At 44.0% G+C, this 13,611-nt stretch overlaps 1 protein-coding gene across 2 annotated transcripts in view; it reads right to left on the reverse strand.

The window, feature by feature from the left end:
- The window catches only part of r3hcc1l (R3H domain and coiled-coil containing 1-like), a 202,768-nt gene that overhangs the window by 141,337 nt on the left and 47,820 nt on the right, over positions 1–13,611 (reverse strand). The window contains exon 1 of one of the 2 annotated variants that reach the window (XM_078412799.1): positions 8,949–9,034. The exons of the other annotated variant lie outside the window; for it this stretch is intronic. The gene's annotated coding sequence lies outside the window, so the exon portion shown is untranslated. Of the gene's footprint in view, positions 1–8,948; positions 9,035–13,611 lie in introns of those variants that run through there. 2 annotated transcript variants of the gene reach the window in all.

The raw sequence follows: 13,611 nt of genomic DNA on the forward strand, positions 1-13,611 counted from the left end.
AGCAGTGCAGGTTGTGCAGTCTCACAGCAGCGGGAAGGAAGGACCTCCTGTATCTCTCCTTCATGCACTTCGGGTGATGGAGTCTGTCACTGAAGGAGCTACTCAGTGCAGTGACAGTGTCCTGCATGGGGTGGGAGTCGTTCTCCAGCAGCGATGTTAGCTTTGCCATCATCCTCCTCTCTCCCACCACCTGCACTGAGTCGAGGGGGCAACCCAGGACTGAGCTGGGCTTCCTGACCAGCTTGTCGAGTCTCTTCCCTTCCGCTGCTGAGATGCTGCTGCTCCAGCAGACCAGTCCATATAAGATGGCCGATGCAACCACCGTGTTGTAGAAGGTCCTTGGGAGTGCCCCCTGCACTCCAAAGGACCTGAGTCTCCTTAGCAGAATAAAGTCTGCTCCGGCCCTTTCTGTATAGCGCATCGGTGTTTTCAGTCCAGTCCAGTTTATTGTTGAGGTAGACACCCAGGTACTTATGAGAATCCACCTTCTCGATGTCCATTCCCTGGATGTTCACCGGTGTCGGGGGGACCCGGCTGCGCCTGCGGAAATCTACCACCATCTCCCTGGTTTTCCCCGCGTTGATCCGGAGGCAGTTCCGCTGGCACCAATCCACAAACTCCTTGATCAGTTCTCTGTACGCCCTGTCCTCGTTGCCTGCGATGAGGCCGACGATAGCAGAGTCGTCAGAGAACTTCTGTAGATAGGAGTCTGCAGAGCTGTGCCTGAAGTCCGCAGTGTACAGGGTGAACAAGAATGGCGCTAGCACTGTTCCCTGTGGAACCCCAGTGTTGCAGACCACCCTGTCCGAGACCAGGTCCTTTGTCCTCACATACAGTGGTCGGTTGGTGAGGTAGTCCAGAATCCAGAATGTGAGGTGGTGATCCACTCCTGTGCGCTATGGAACAAGTTGCCGGATGAGGTACACAAGGCAGGTACTATAAGATTTAAAAGACATTTGGATAGTTACTTGGATAGGAAAAGTTTAGAGGGATATGGGCCAAGCACAGGTAAATGGGACTAGCTGAGATGGGACATCTTGGTCGACATGGAAGAGTTGAGCTTGAGTATGACCACGACTCTTAGATAAATCTATAATTTCACTCTTCTAATATCTCCTTTAGTTCAATGTCAGTTTCGTCTGAATGGTCTTTTTTGAACAGTTATGGAACAATTCCTTCATTAAAAGTGATATACAAATCCAAGTTGTTATAAATCTTCATATTCCACATGGGCAAAGCGCAGGCCATCTGAGGGTTTTAACACATTTTCCTGGTGGATGGGTGACCTATTTTAGGTTAGCTTAAAGCATGGATACAGCCCTTCATCCTACCGTGTCCATGCTGGCCATCGATCACCCATTCACACCAGTTCCGTTATCCCAAGTTCTCATCCACTCCCTACACACTAGGGACAATTTACTGAGGCCAATTAACCTGCATAGTCTTTGGGATGTGGGAGGAAACCGGAGACCCTGGAGGAACCCATGCGGTTACAGGGAGAACATACAAACTCCATACAGACAGCATCAATGTTCAGAATCTGACCAGTATCTCTGGCGCTGTGAGGCAGCAACTCCACCAGCTCTACTATTTGAGTTAGAAAAGATGGTAGGTTTCAATAATTCAAATTGTTGTGCAATTATATAAAAAGATGAGATTTTATTTTGATACATTGCAGATATTGCTCACACCTAACTTGAAATCCTGCTGAGTACAACAGATGAAAATTTGATACCTATCCAAAAAGAGAGAAGTAATTGAATCTCACACAAAATACTCAAATGACCAAATGGAACAAAGGGGTCAAGCTAGTTAATTATAGAACCGATATAAAATTAGTTGGTTGACATAAGGAGTTATTCTGCGTTAAGTTGGCAGTACAGGGAGCCCTGCAATTAACTTTAGAGAAGAGTTAGGGAAAAGAAAATCTAACCAATGTTTTGTTTAGTTTAGTTTAGTTTAGTTTAGTTTAGTTTAGTTTAGTTTAGTTTAGTTTAGAGATACAGTGCAGAATCAGACCCTTTGGCCCATTGAATCCGTGCTGACCAGCGATCCCCGCACACTAGCACTATCCTACACATTAGAAACAACTTGCAATTTTTACCAAAGCCAATTAACCTACAAATCTGCACGTTTTTGAAGTCTGGGAGGAAACTGGAGCACCCGGGGGAAAATGCATGCGGTCACAGGGAGAACATACAAACTCCGAACAGACAGCACCCGCAGTCAGGATCGAACCCGGGTCTCTGGCGCTGTAAGGCAGCAACTCTACTGCTGCGCCACCGTGCCGCATCAAATGTGTCTCTTCTTGAACCAGTGTTTAGAGTAACACAGCTTATAATGAGAGCCGAGCCTTTAATGGTTTTAACTGAAGAACAGTCTGTCCATTTTCCCACATAAATGGTCAAGGCACCAAAAGGCAGCCAGCAGCTAAGGAAGCACACAACATGAAAGGAGAAGAGAAGACTGCTCTGCCAGGTTGAGTTGGGACATTGGTTAATGTTCTGTTTGACCGTGTTACAGGAATTCCAGTCAACGATCTTTGCAGAAGCTTAAAACTGACAAGGCATCTATTTGTGCAATAATCTGAGAGGGCTGAACTGGTTCATGAGTTACGATATGTCTGAGGTCAAATTAGCAATAGTAAGTTTCACAGGTGAACAGATGAAACATCAGAGCAAGCTATACAATTACAGCAACCCAATCTGCGGGCTTCAGTATTAGAATGTACAGCTTTAAAAAAGGATAATATTTTCAGAATATATTAACGAGTGGCAAAAACCACCTCTCAAACAAGAAAGACAGCGGGACAGGCAGCATCTCTGGAGAGAAGGAATGGGTGACGTTTCGGGTCGAGACCCATCTTCAAGTACATAGTGAAACGTCACCCATTCCTTCTCTCCAGAGATGCTGCCTGTCCCGCTGAGTTACTCTCGTATTTTGTGTCTACCTTTGATTTAAACCAGCATCTGTTCTTTCTTTCACAAACAAGAAAAATCTATACATTTTATTGGATTTCTAATGATGATAATGATAATGCATAATTCAAGCATAATTATTGCAAACCTGATACTAGCAGAGAAAAGATTAATGATATCTGTATTTTCAATTAGGAAGGTGGGCAAAGTTTTAAAAGGGAACTAACATACAATATTTTGCATTATTTCAATGTAGATAAATCTTTGGAATTATAGACATTTCAGTTTATCAAAAGCCACCCTATTAGCAGTAGGACCATGACAATTACTTAAGTGTTTTGAAGTATTGCAGAGTCTTGTGTTTGATTGACTGGTACAGTGTACAATATTTTGAAAGTTTAGTTATTAACACATTTTCTAACAGAGGGAAGACTCTTGTATTTCCTTTCGGGAGCTTTATGGGCACTGAGAGAGAGAGAGAAAGAGAAAACACCAGGAAAATTCAGTCCCCTTTAATCACAGCCAACTGTACTTTGGATGATGACATAAGGAACTGCAAGTATTAGAATCCTGAACTAAACACAAAGTGCTGGAGGAACTCGACAGGTCAGGCAGCATTTGTGGACAAAATGGATAGGCACCATTTTGCATCGGGACCCTTCTACAGACCCTTTTGATGAGATGTACATCTATTTGACCAGTTGGATGGTGAAGAATCCATGGTGCTTTTTTAAGGCCAATAGATGGCTTTGACTTTTTCCCCCTCAACCAACCTCAGGAGCATAGATACAGCATTTGTTAATGTCACTGCTCATTCTAAGATGGTCCTGGCAGATAGTCAGTCATATGCTTGGCCTACACAATAGTTCAGTGATAAGGTGCATTGAATTTTTTTTTTAAATAACATGTAAGGAAAATAAGGAAGAACTCAATGCCAATATTAAGCAGAAAACAGTTATGTGGTAAAAACTAAGGCGTGTAAAGATATCTTTAGAAGAGACTAGGGATTTATAACAACTACACTGATTTAACAGTTACAGGTATTAGCAAATTGGAAGCCATTAAACTTTCCACCTGACCTCTGCTGTCTTCTCCCAACCTCTGTCCTAGTAAATCCGACCAGTATTTCAGGAAATATATGACAATAACTGCAGATGCTGGTACAAATCGAAGGTATTTATTCACAAAATGCTGGAGTAACTCAGCAGGTCAGGCAGCATCTCAGGAGAGAAGGAATGGGTGACGTTTCGGGTCGAGACCCTTCTTCAGACTGATGTCAGGGGGGCGGAATAAAGGAAGGATATAGGTGGAGACAGGAAGATAGAGGGAGGGGAAGAGAGGGACAGAGGAACTATCTAAAGTTGGAGAAGTCGATGTTCATACCGCCGGGCTGCAAGCTGCCCAGGCGAAATATGAGGTGCTGTTCCTCCAATTTCCGGTGGGCCATGGCACTGGAGGAGGCCCATTTCAGGAAACCTCTCCTTCACTCCTCTGTTCACTCTTTCCAGCTCTCTCCAAACTCACTTCAAGCCTTGTTCCCTGCATCTCCACCACTCGTTGTTTGCCAACCTTTGTTCATCTGCCTTGAGATGTGTCCAGAAACTATTCAAGTACAAGTTGGTGAATGGTAGGCTCTGCAGGATTCCATATTTAACGGTACAAATTGTTTTGCCCCCCCCCCCCCCTGAGTAAGTACAGATGTTAAGCCTCCATAGGTGAGAGAGACATTTTTTTTGGAGAATACACACTGCAAGCATGGTAATTTTGCAGTTCACCTAAATTATTAGTAATTCTCTCTCCTTTATACTAAGATCTCTAACTTCCTCCTTACACAGGGTAATCTAAAGTATAAGAAAATAACTGCAGATGCTGGCACAGGGTAATCTAAAGCTCAGTCTGGGGCTTTTGTGAAAGGCAACTGAACAAAGGGAGATAGCAATAGAAAAAAGGTCTATACTTCAAGAACATGGTGAATACTACTTAAATAACATACTGGAATTTGTTAATAAATTTGACATATTATAGCATCCAGATTATTTTATTTCACCAAGTTAGGATAGCAAGCAACAAAAATGCTTTTCACTGTAACTCGGTGTACATGACAATAAACTAAACAAAATTGCTGTGGTTAACTGAATAGATTGATGTGGCTTCTGAAAATCCCAAGCAATAACATTCAGTCTGACCACATTGTCCTATATGGAAAATGGAGTGCGAGTGTGCAGAAATTGTCAGATATGAATGGACAATGACATTCCCTGCTCCAGTGGAAGTTGTTAATAGCCATTACATTCATGCTGTGGGATGTTATCACTCTCTGTTGCTTTGTTCAGTCTCTCTGGACAGCATTAATTCCCAGTTTTAACAATATTCAACTGTAAGCTTTGCTGCAAATTGAACTCCAGAGACATAAAAGACTTAAGTCTGTTCTGAGTTACATGTAACAAAGGAAATAATTAAAGTCATAGTCATACAGCATGGAAACAGGCCCTTTGGCCCAAGTTGCCCATGCTGACCAAGATGCCCCACCTACACCAGTCCCACCTGCCCGCGTTTGGCCCATATCCCACTAAACCTTTCCTATCCATAAATTGCAAACAGTATTCAAAATTGTTACATTTAACATCTAAGCATTAATTGAACTGATGGGATGCTAATCAAACAAGAAGGAGAAATGTGAATGACAAAAAAAATGTCTTTCTGATTGTTTTCTGGGTTCACCAGAATATGAATCATGGCCTGTGCTGTGTAACCTTCACCTCTGCACAATAGGATCAACAATAGGCAGATCATATTTATTTTCGGGAGCTGGGATGGGACAAGGGTGTTAAAGAATTGAACTTTCGTGCATCAGGGAGAATGAGAAAAGTAATTACAATCTTTTAAAAATTCTTCAACCACATTTTCAATTTTCCATCAGCAGTCATCCCTTAAATGAAGACTAAACTGTTCAGTGATAAATCAATATAATAATCAGTAGTTGCATTTATTATACTAATAATCAAAAGCACTCCGCTTTAAAGTCACAGGTAATAGTGCAGTCAGCATAATTTATGAGCACAACATCCAACATTTCACTGCACCTCAATCCACTTTACGGCAGCAGTGAAGCCAAGGATTCGTTGCTGCCTTTTTTTGTGCATCTATCAAGGTATCACTGACTCCAAAATCTGGAAGGAATTGTGTATTTCCTGTTGTTTATAACGCGCAAACAAAGCCAAATTTTAGATGTCTTCGCAGATGCAGTGTTTACTTTTATACTACTACTAGACCAAGTGGACCCGTTGGGCCCAAACCTCTCCTGCATTGGTGCAGCACCCTCTCTTCCCCCCTCTCTCCCTCCCCTTCTCTTCCCCCCCCCCCCCCCCATCCCCTTCCCCTTCCCCTCTCCCCCCTCCTTCCCCTCTCCAACCCCCCTCCTCCCCCTCCCCCTCCACTCCATCCCCCTCAACCCCCCTTATCCTCCTTCTCCCCTCCCTCCCTAGGAGATAGATTTAAACTTTAAAATGTGAATAACTTAAAAAATATAACACCGATTTCAATGAAACTTCTTCCATTAGCACCAAAGGGACGACGGTGAGTAAGGTGGGCCTAAAATTGTCGCGCTATCGTGCGATCGTTTGGCTGTAGTGCAGGATCAAACAAACAAACAAACAAGAGTTTTAGTATATAGAAGTTGCAGAGAGAGTAAGTGGAATATCTGTGCATATCAGTGAGAGACACGCAGGAGCAACCCTCATTGGCACAGGAAACTCACCTGTGGCCATTCAGGAACGGCTCTAATTAACACCCAGTTGTGATGCCCATTGCCACCCAGGAATGTCACCTAATGGACACTGTCGAAGTCTCGACCCGTAATAATACTCAAGGTCCCGAATCATTAACCTTCAGCAGTTGGTTTATTTTACTTGCGCAAGGGGAGATGCTTCTCAGTCAATGGCTGTGATCACATCTCCAACGTTAGTTGACACAACAGGATATTTATACACCAAGACAACTATTGATGATGTTAAGTGGATCAATGTGTTAATCACCAGGTCTGCACGTAATACACTTTTGATGGTCTGGATGTAATAAACATAGATGACAACTTAAGTAGATCAATGTGTTGTAAATCACTTTGCTGGGTTTGCATCAATCACCAGGTTGTACAATATTGTGTCAAGTATCCCATTAGGCTCTGCGATGCTTAAGGTTTTACTTCTACAACACTCCTATCGACACCCAGGGGTGACTGCCGTGACACCCAGGAATGTCATCCATGCATACCCTGGAGTGGCTTCCATGACACCCAAGAATGACCTTCTCCCTCCTCAAGCCAGTGCCATGGGATCCAGTTACAAGGGTAGCAGTTACATCCATTTAACATCTCATCTCAAAGTAAATAATTCTGACAGTACCGCACTCCATCAGTACCACACTGGGCTACGAGCCTCGACATGTGCTGAAGGTTCTGGAGTGGGGACCTTCTCAGGTGAGGGTTCTACCCTTCAAACAAGCACTGACGGTAGAGGTAAGGGAAGAGGCTAGTGGATCGCATCAATAGTAATGTGGAAAAGATGCTATATCAAGGTAGAATACAGATGAACCATCCATCCATGATTAATTCCCACAGATTTTGCTGATATTTGCCTTACCTGGATTAATCAGTTACTGACGGGGTTTTTTTGTAGACAAAATGATGCTGTTATACATATCAATTAAAGACTTAAGCTACATTTATCAACAATTTCTTTTCATCAATAAAGCCAACATTGAGGACACTTGTAATATAACGACTGAACTCCAAGTGCAAACAAATAAATGTTCCATTGAGACACAAGGAACTGCAGAAGCTGGAATCTTGTTGGAATATATGTTCTAATTCATTCACTCACTTGATGCATTAGCTAAGCACAATTAATAAACATATGTGTCAAGTTGCCAGAAAATTAAATAATCAGGTTTAACTTTTAACAGGTGCTGGTATACCGTACGAGAGTGAAGCCTCATTAAAAGAGTACTGCTGACGATATCGCTAGGCGTATTACTGAACCACACTGACCAGTTTAGTACATTATTGTCACATGTACAATGAAAAGCTTTTTTGTTGCGTGCTGTCCAGTCAGTGGAAAGACTATACATGATTACAATCAAGCCATCCACAGTGTACAGATGCATGATAAAGGGTAAAACGTTTGGTGCAAGATAAAGTCTAGTAAAGTCCGATTAGAGATAGTCAGAGAGTCTCCAATGAGGTAGATGGTATGTCAGGACTGCTCTTTAGTTGGTGATAGGATAGTTCAGTTGCCTGATAACAGCTGGAAAGAAACTATCCCTGAATCTGAATTAATCAGATCGATTAAACCCTTGATCCGTCCAGTCACGATACAACAAAATGACAAGCATTTCAGAGAAAATCACAAAAGACAAGTATCAATTCCACGAGCATTACCTGCAGGAAACAGGAGGAAGTGGAGAGAGAAGGAAGACAAGAAACAAAACGGCAATGAGAGACTGCAGATGTTAGAATCTTGGATAAAACACTGCTGGAGGAACTCAGTGGCTCGGGCAGTTTTTAATTTGATAGCCATACTTGTGATGGAATGTCACTGAATGGATCATTACAACAAACTGTCAGCATCACGGAAAAATCAGGGCTCAGTAACAGATCATGTTCAGGTCACTCTTACGATGACTGGTCAAGTCAAATTCAATTGACATTTTTCAGAATATTTAATCTAATCCCCTCTCATTTTGCCCAATTATCTTACGACCTAAAGGCTTATGACAACTAAATAAACAATATTCTATTTTTCTTCTCCAAAATTACCAGTATTTTAAAAATACGTATTTCAGGAGTGTGTTCCACAACTCGATCCATTTTGATATGAAAGTTGCAAGTCAATGGATTTGATTATGCTTGGTTAACAATTTTAAATTCACATCCATTATGTCTGGCAGGCTGAGAAAAAAATTCTAATTCCAACTTTTATCTGGAGTTAATCATCTGCATCACAAAATAAAACAACAAGAATCAATGTAATGTACCTGTAAAATAGCCACAGTACGGCTTGCAGTCAATTGAAGGAGGTGGTTTATTACCCCATAAGACGTTATTGAAGTTGGGAGTTTTCAGAAAATCATTCCAGATCTGCTAGATATCCAGAGCTACATCACGACAGTTGGCTTAGCTGTGCTGATTGGGGAATGTTGACAAGGCAATTTACAATCCCAAAGGTCAACAGAAAGTATACCTTAAAACTGTTACAACAAGGAGTGAAGTTTGCAGACAGCATTTCACGCCCTTCCGAAGATGTTAATAAACAGATGGTCAGACAGCCTGGTGCTGCTGAGAGATACCATTGCCTACGTGCAGGACAGACGGGTGGATACCTGCCTGGTCAGCTTGGACCAGGAGAAGGCCTTTGACAGGATATTGCACACGTACATGAGGCACGTGCTCTCCAAAATGGGCTTTGGGGAGGAAATCAGGAAGTGGATACAACTGCTCTACACCAATATCTGTAGTGCAGTCCAAATCAATGGGTGGGAATCAGACAGCTTCCCTGTCAGGTCTGGAGTCAGGCAGGGTTGCCCTCTCTCCCCTGTCTTGCTCGTCTGTTGTATTGAGCCCTTTGCCGAATCCATCAGGAAAGATGCGAGCATAAGAGGAGTGACATTGCCAGGCAGTGGGGGCACTCAGGTCAAGGCCTCCCTGTACATGGACGATGTCGCCGTCTTCTGCTCAGATCCAGGGTCAGTCTGCAGACTGATCAGCATCTGCGAACAGTTTGAGTCGGCCACGGGGGCCAGGGTAAACCGCAGGAAGAGCGAGGCCAAGCTCTTTGGCAACTGGCCCGACCGATCTTCCATCCCCTTCACCATCAAGCCTGACCTCTTGAAGGTGTTGGGGATCTGGTTCGGGAAGGCTGAGGTGTGTGACAAGAATTGGCTGGAGCGGATAGCCAAGGTGGGGAAGAAGCTGGAGCTGTGGAAGCAGCGCTCCCTCTCCTTCACAGGGAAAAACCTGGTCATCAGGTGAGAGATGCTCTCGGGGCTGTTGTATTTGGGGCAAGTGTGGCCCGACCCTCCCTCCTGCGCCAGGGGTATCACCCGGGCCGTCTTCCACTTCATTTGGGGGTCGACGATGGACCGGGTGCGATGAGCCACAATGCACAAGTCGGCAGACAACGGAGGTAAAAGCGTGCCCAACGTCGCCCTCATCCTGATGGCCACCTTCGTGTGTGGCTGCATTAGGCGGAGCGTAGAGCAAAGGCACGTGAGCACCAAGTGCCACCACCTGCTGAGGTTCTACCTGTCCCCGGTGTTGCGAAGGATGGGCATGGCACAGATGCCACGCAATGTGCCAGTCAGCTGGACATTGCCGCACCATCTGTCGCTCGTGGAAAGGTTCTTCCGGACCAACACCTTTGACCACAAGTCCATCGGGCAGTGGTCAGCACGGAACGTCCTGCAGGCACTGCAGGGGAATGACTCCATGGATCCTGTGGCGTGGTCCCCAGAGCAGACTGCCCAGCTTGTCTGGCAAAATGCCTCATCGCCAGAACTCACCACAAGCACCAAGACCTGGCTTGGCTGGCGGTGAGGGGAGCCCTCCCAGTCAGATCCTTCCTGCACTGCCGGAACCTCACTACCAGCGCACGCTGCCCTCGGGACGGCTGCTATGGAGAGGAGACGGTTGCCCACCTCTTCACAGAGTGTGGATTTGCCAAGAGTCTGGAGAGGTTTGCAGGGGTCCCTGTCACGATTTATTCCGAGCAACTCCGTCACAGAGGACTCTGTGATCTACGTACTGTTCCCAGGGACGCATTCGGAGACTGACATCGAGTGCTGCTGGAAGGTCATCAACTCGGTGAAAGACGCTCTTTGGTCTGCCCGATCCTTGTTGACCTCCCAGCGGAACGAGCTGCCCGTCAAGGACTGTTGCCGACTGGCCCGCTGCAGACTGCAGGAGTACGTGCTGAGGGACGCACTGAAGCTCGGTGCAGCCAACGCCAAGGCCCTGTGGGGGAGGACCACAGTCTAGGGTCCTTCCGCTGCTGGACATGGGGGGCAGGGTCTGGTGGAGACGCCCCTCCAAATAAGGGATACTGTGTAAATGTCTGTAAATTTGGAAGTGAATAACTATTGAATGTGTAACCTCCGGAAATGTCGGATGGGGTTGTTAAAAAGAAGATGTTTTGTAAATATTTATTACTTGAATAAAGTATTTTTTGATATTTGAAAAAAAAAAGAAAAAAGATGGTCCACTGGCAGAAGCAGACTGGATGAGTCAAATTAAACTGCCGGTCATTCATTATTTTACCTCAAAAGCCAATGGTAAACAACATCGTACAATTTATTATTTTAATTTAAGAGCGGAAGGGATAAAGGCAATTGACCATGCCACCATCGACAACAGTGGCGATCATGCCCATCTGAAGTGAAGGTGTTTTGAGAACAGCCTCAAATTATGTGATCAAAGGGCCTCCCAACAGGGACTGTCATCCAGTGAGAGACTGCGTGCCAAAGTGTGTGGCTGAGCAGCAACCTACCGTCTGTTAGTCCCGTCAGGACGGGCAAGCAATGTGCCTCTGACATAGGAGTGGATACTGATACAGAGACGTGGACCAACAATGTAGTAAATGTGGAAGCAAAGAACTGCAGATGTTGGTTTATACCAAAGATAGACACAAAGTGCTGGAGTAACTCAGAGGGTCAGGCAGCATCTCTGGAGAAAAAAGATGGGTGACATTTTAAGTCGGGTCCCTTCTCCAAACTCGGTACAAATCTGAAGAAGGCTCCTGAACCAAAACGTCACCCATAACTTTTCTCCAGATATGCCTCCTGATCCGCTGAGTTACTCAAGCACTTGCTGCCTATCTACATGCAGTAAATGTCGTTTCAAATCCCACTCTGGCGATTTGAATTCATTTTAAAGTCTGAAAATAAAAGAGCTGCGCAATAAAAAATAGCAATGCAATTGTAAGTCAATGAAAACACTAACCTCAGCAACCGTGAACTTCTGTGGACTATGTCTTTGGTTGCACTATTGACTTCAGCTTTTGCATAATTTTGGCTATGTAGCATTATGATTATTAATTTAATTAATTATTAGGTTTATGTGATTACAAGCCTGTGTGATTGCAGAATAAGATTTTTATTGTGTACAGGGTGGTAACGCGGTGCAGACTTGGTGGGCTGACGGACCTGTTTCCATGCAGTATTCCTAAGGTAAAGTCTAAACGTGGAAACAAAAGCTTCTCATTGTATCTCAGTACACGGACAATAATAATGAACCAATGCAAACCAAACCAAATGTCCTTTGGGGAAGGAAAGCTGCTATTCTTACTCAGTCTGTCTTGTATGTGGGTTCAGTTCTGTATCAATACTCTTGGCTCTTAATTGCCCCGTTCAGCGACCCAGCATCATGTCTGCTTGGCCAACGGAGCGCAATGAGTAAAAAGATTATAGTACGTATTGACATATTAAAAAGAAGCTTATCTTCAGATCACAATATGATTATATGTATTCACAAAATGCTGGAGTAACTCAGCAGGTCAGAGAAAGAATGGGTGACGTTTCGGGTCGAGACCCTTCTTCAGACTGACCCTTCTTCAGTTACTCTAGCATTTTGTGAATAAATACCTTCGATTTGTACCAGCCTCTGCAGTTATTTTCTTACACAATACGATTATGTTTGCAATCAATCCCAGAAGATTGTACTGAATTTTGCAATAGGCACAATAATTTTTTAACAATGAAGATGTGTTGTAACTTTTCAGAAATTCTACCAAGCAAAATTATCAAGGTTTGCATTTCTTTACAACTCTCAAATAGTCAGTCTTCATTTGGCAAGAGAACCCCAAAGAGAAGGCACCCACTTAGGCACAGAAGGCACTTTTCCTACTTGTTACATGATATGTCACAGGAAAAGCAATGCAAGCGAATGCTTAAAAGCTATTCTGATCACAAAGGCAGAATTCTTTGAAACTTGAATATTTTATCTGTATTTATCTAAAAATGTTATCCTCGTAAGGGAGACATTAAGACCGTTATCGGTCTCAGTTACAGCTACAGACGTACATTAGATGGTCTCCAGGGAGCCATCCAGAAACGTGGTGTCGTTGTACAGCCTCTCTGTTGGACAGGGATCCATAGCCAGATATGCAGTTCAGAGTCTGAGCAAGTGCTGTGCTCGACTTTTAATTACACCTCCGCAGAAAGCTGGGAGCCACACTGCAATTGCAAAAAATTGTAATTTTAAAGGAGGTTCACATTTCGGTTGTCTAGGATTTATAATTTCCTTCAAACAACCATGAGAATGTGCAGCACACATGCACGCACAGACACACACACACTCGTGTACGCGCTTTCTCTAGATTACCCGATATCGAGCAGCAAGAAAATTTGTCGGTTCAGTCAAACATTTAGCCATAGAGAGACAGAGTCATATAGCACGGATATAGGCCCTTCAGCCCAACTCGTCCATGCCGACCAAGATGCCCCATCTAAACTAGCCCCATTTTGCTTTATTTCATCCATCCACATCCCTCGAAAGCTTTTCTATCCATCTCTTTTATTTATGTCCAAGTGCCTTTTAAATGCTGTTATGGTACATGTCTCGACTACCGCCTCTGGCAGCTCGTCCCATATACCCACCACCCTCTGGGTGAAGAAGTTGCCAACCAGGTTCCTATTAAATCTTTGC

Source organism: Rhinoraja longicauda, chromosome 16 (genome assembly GCF_053455715.1).
Source record: "Rhinoraja longicauda isolate Sanriku21f chromosome 16, sRhiLon1.1, whole genome shotgun sequence".
NCBI lineage: Eukaryota > Metazoa > Chordata > Chondrichthyes > Rajiformes > Arhynchobatidae > Rhinoraja > Rhinoraja longicauda.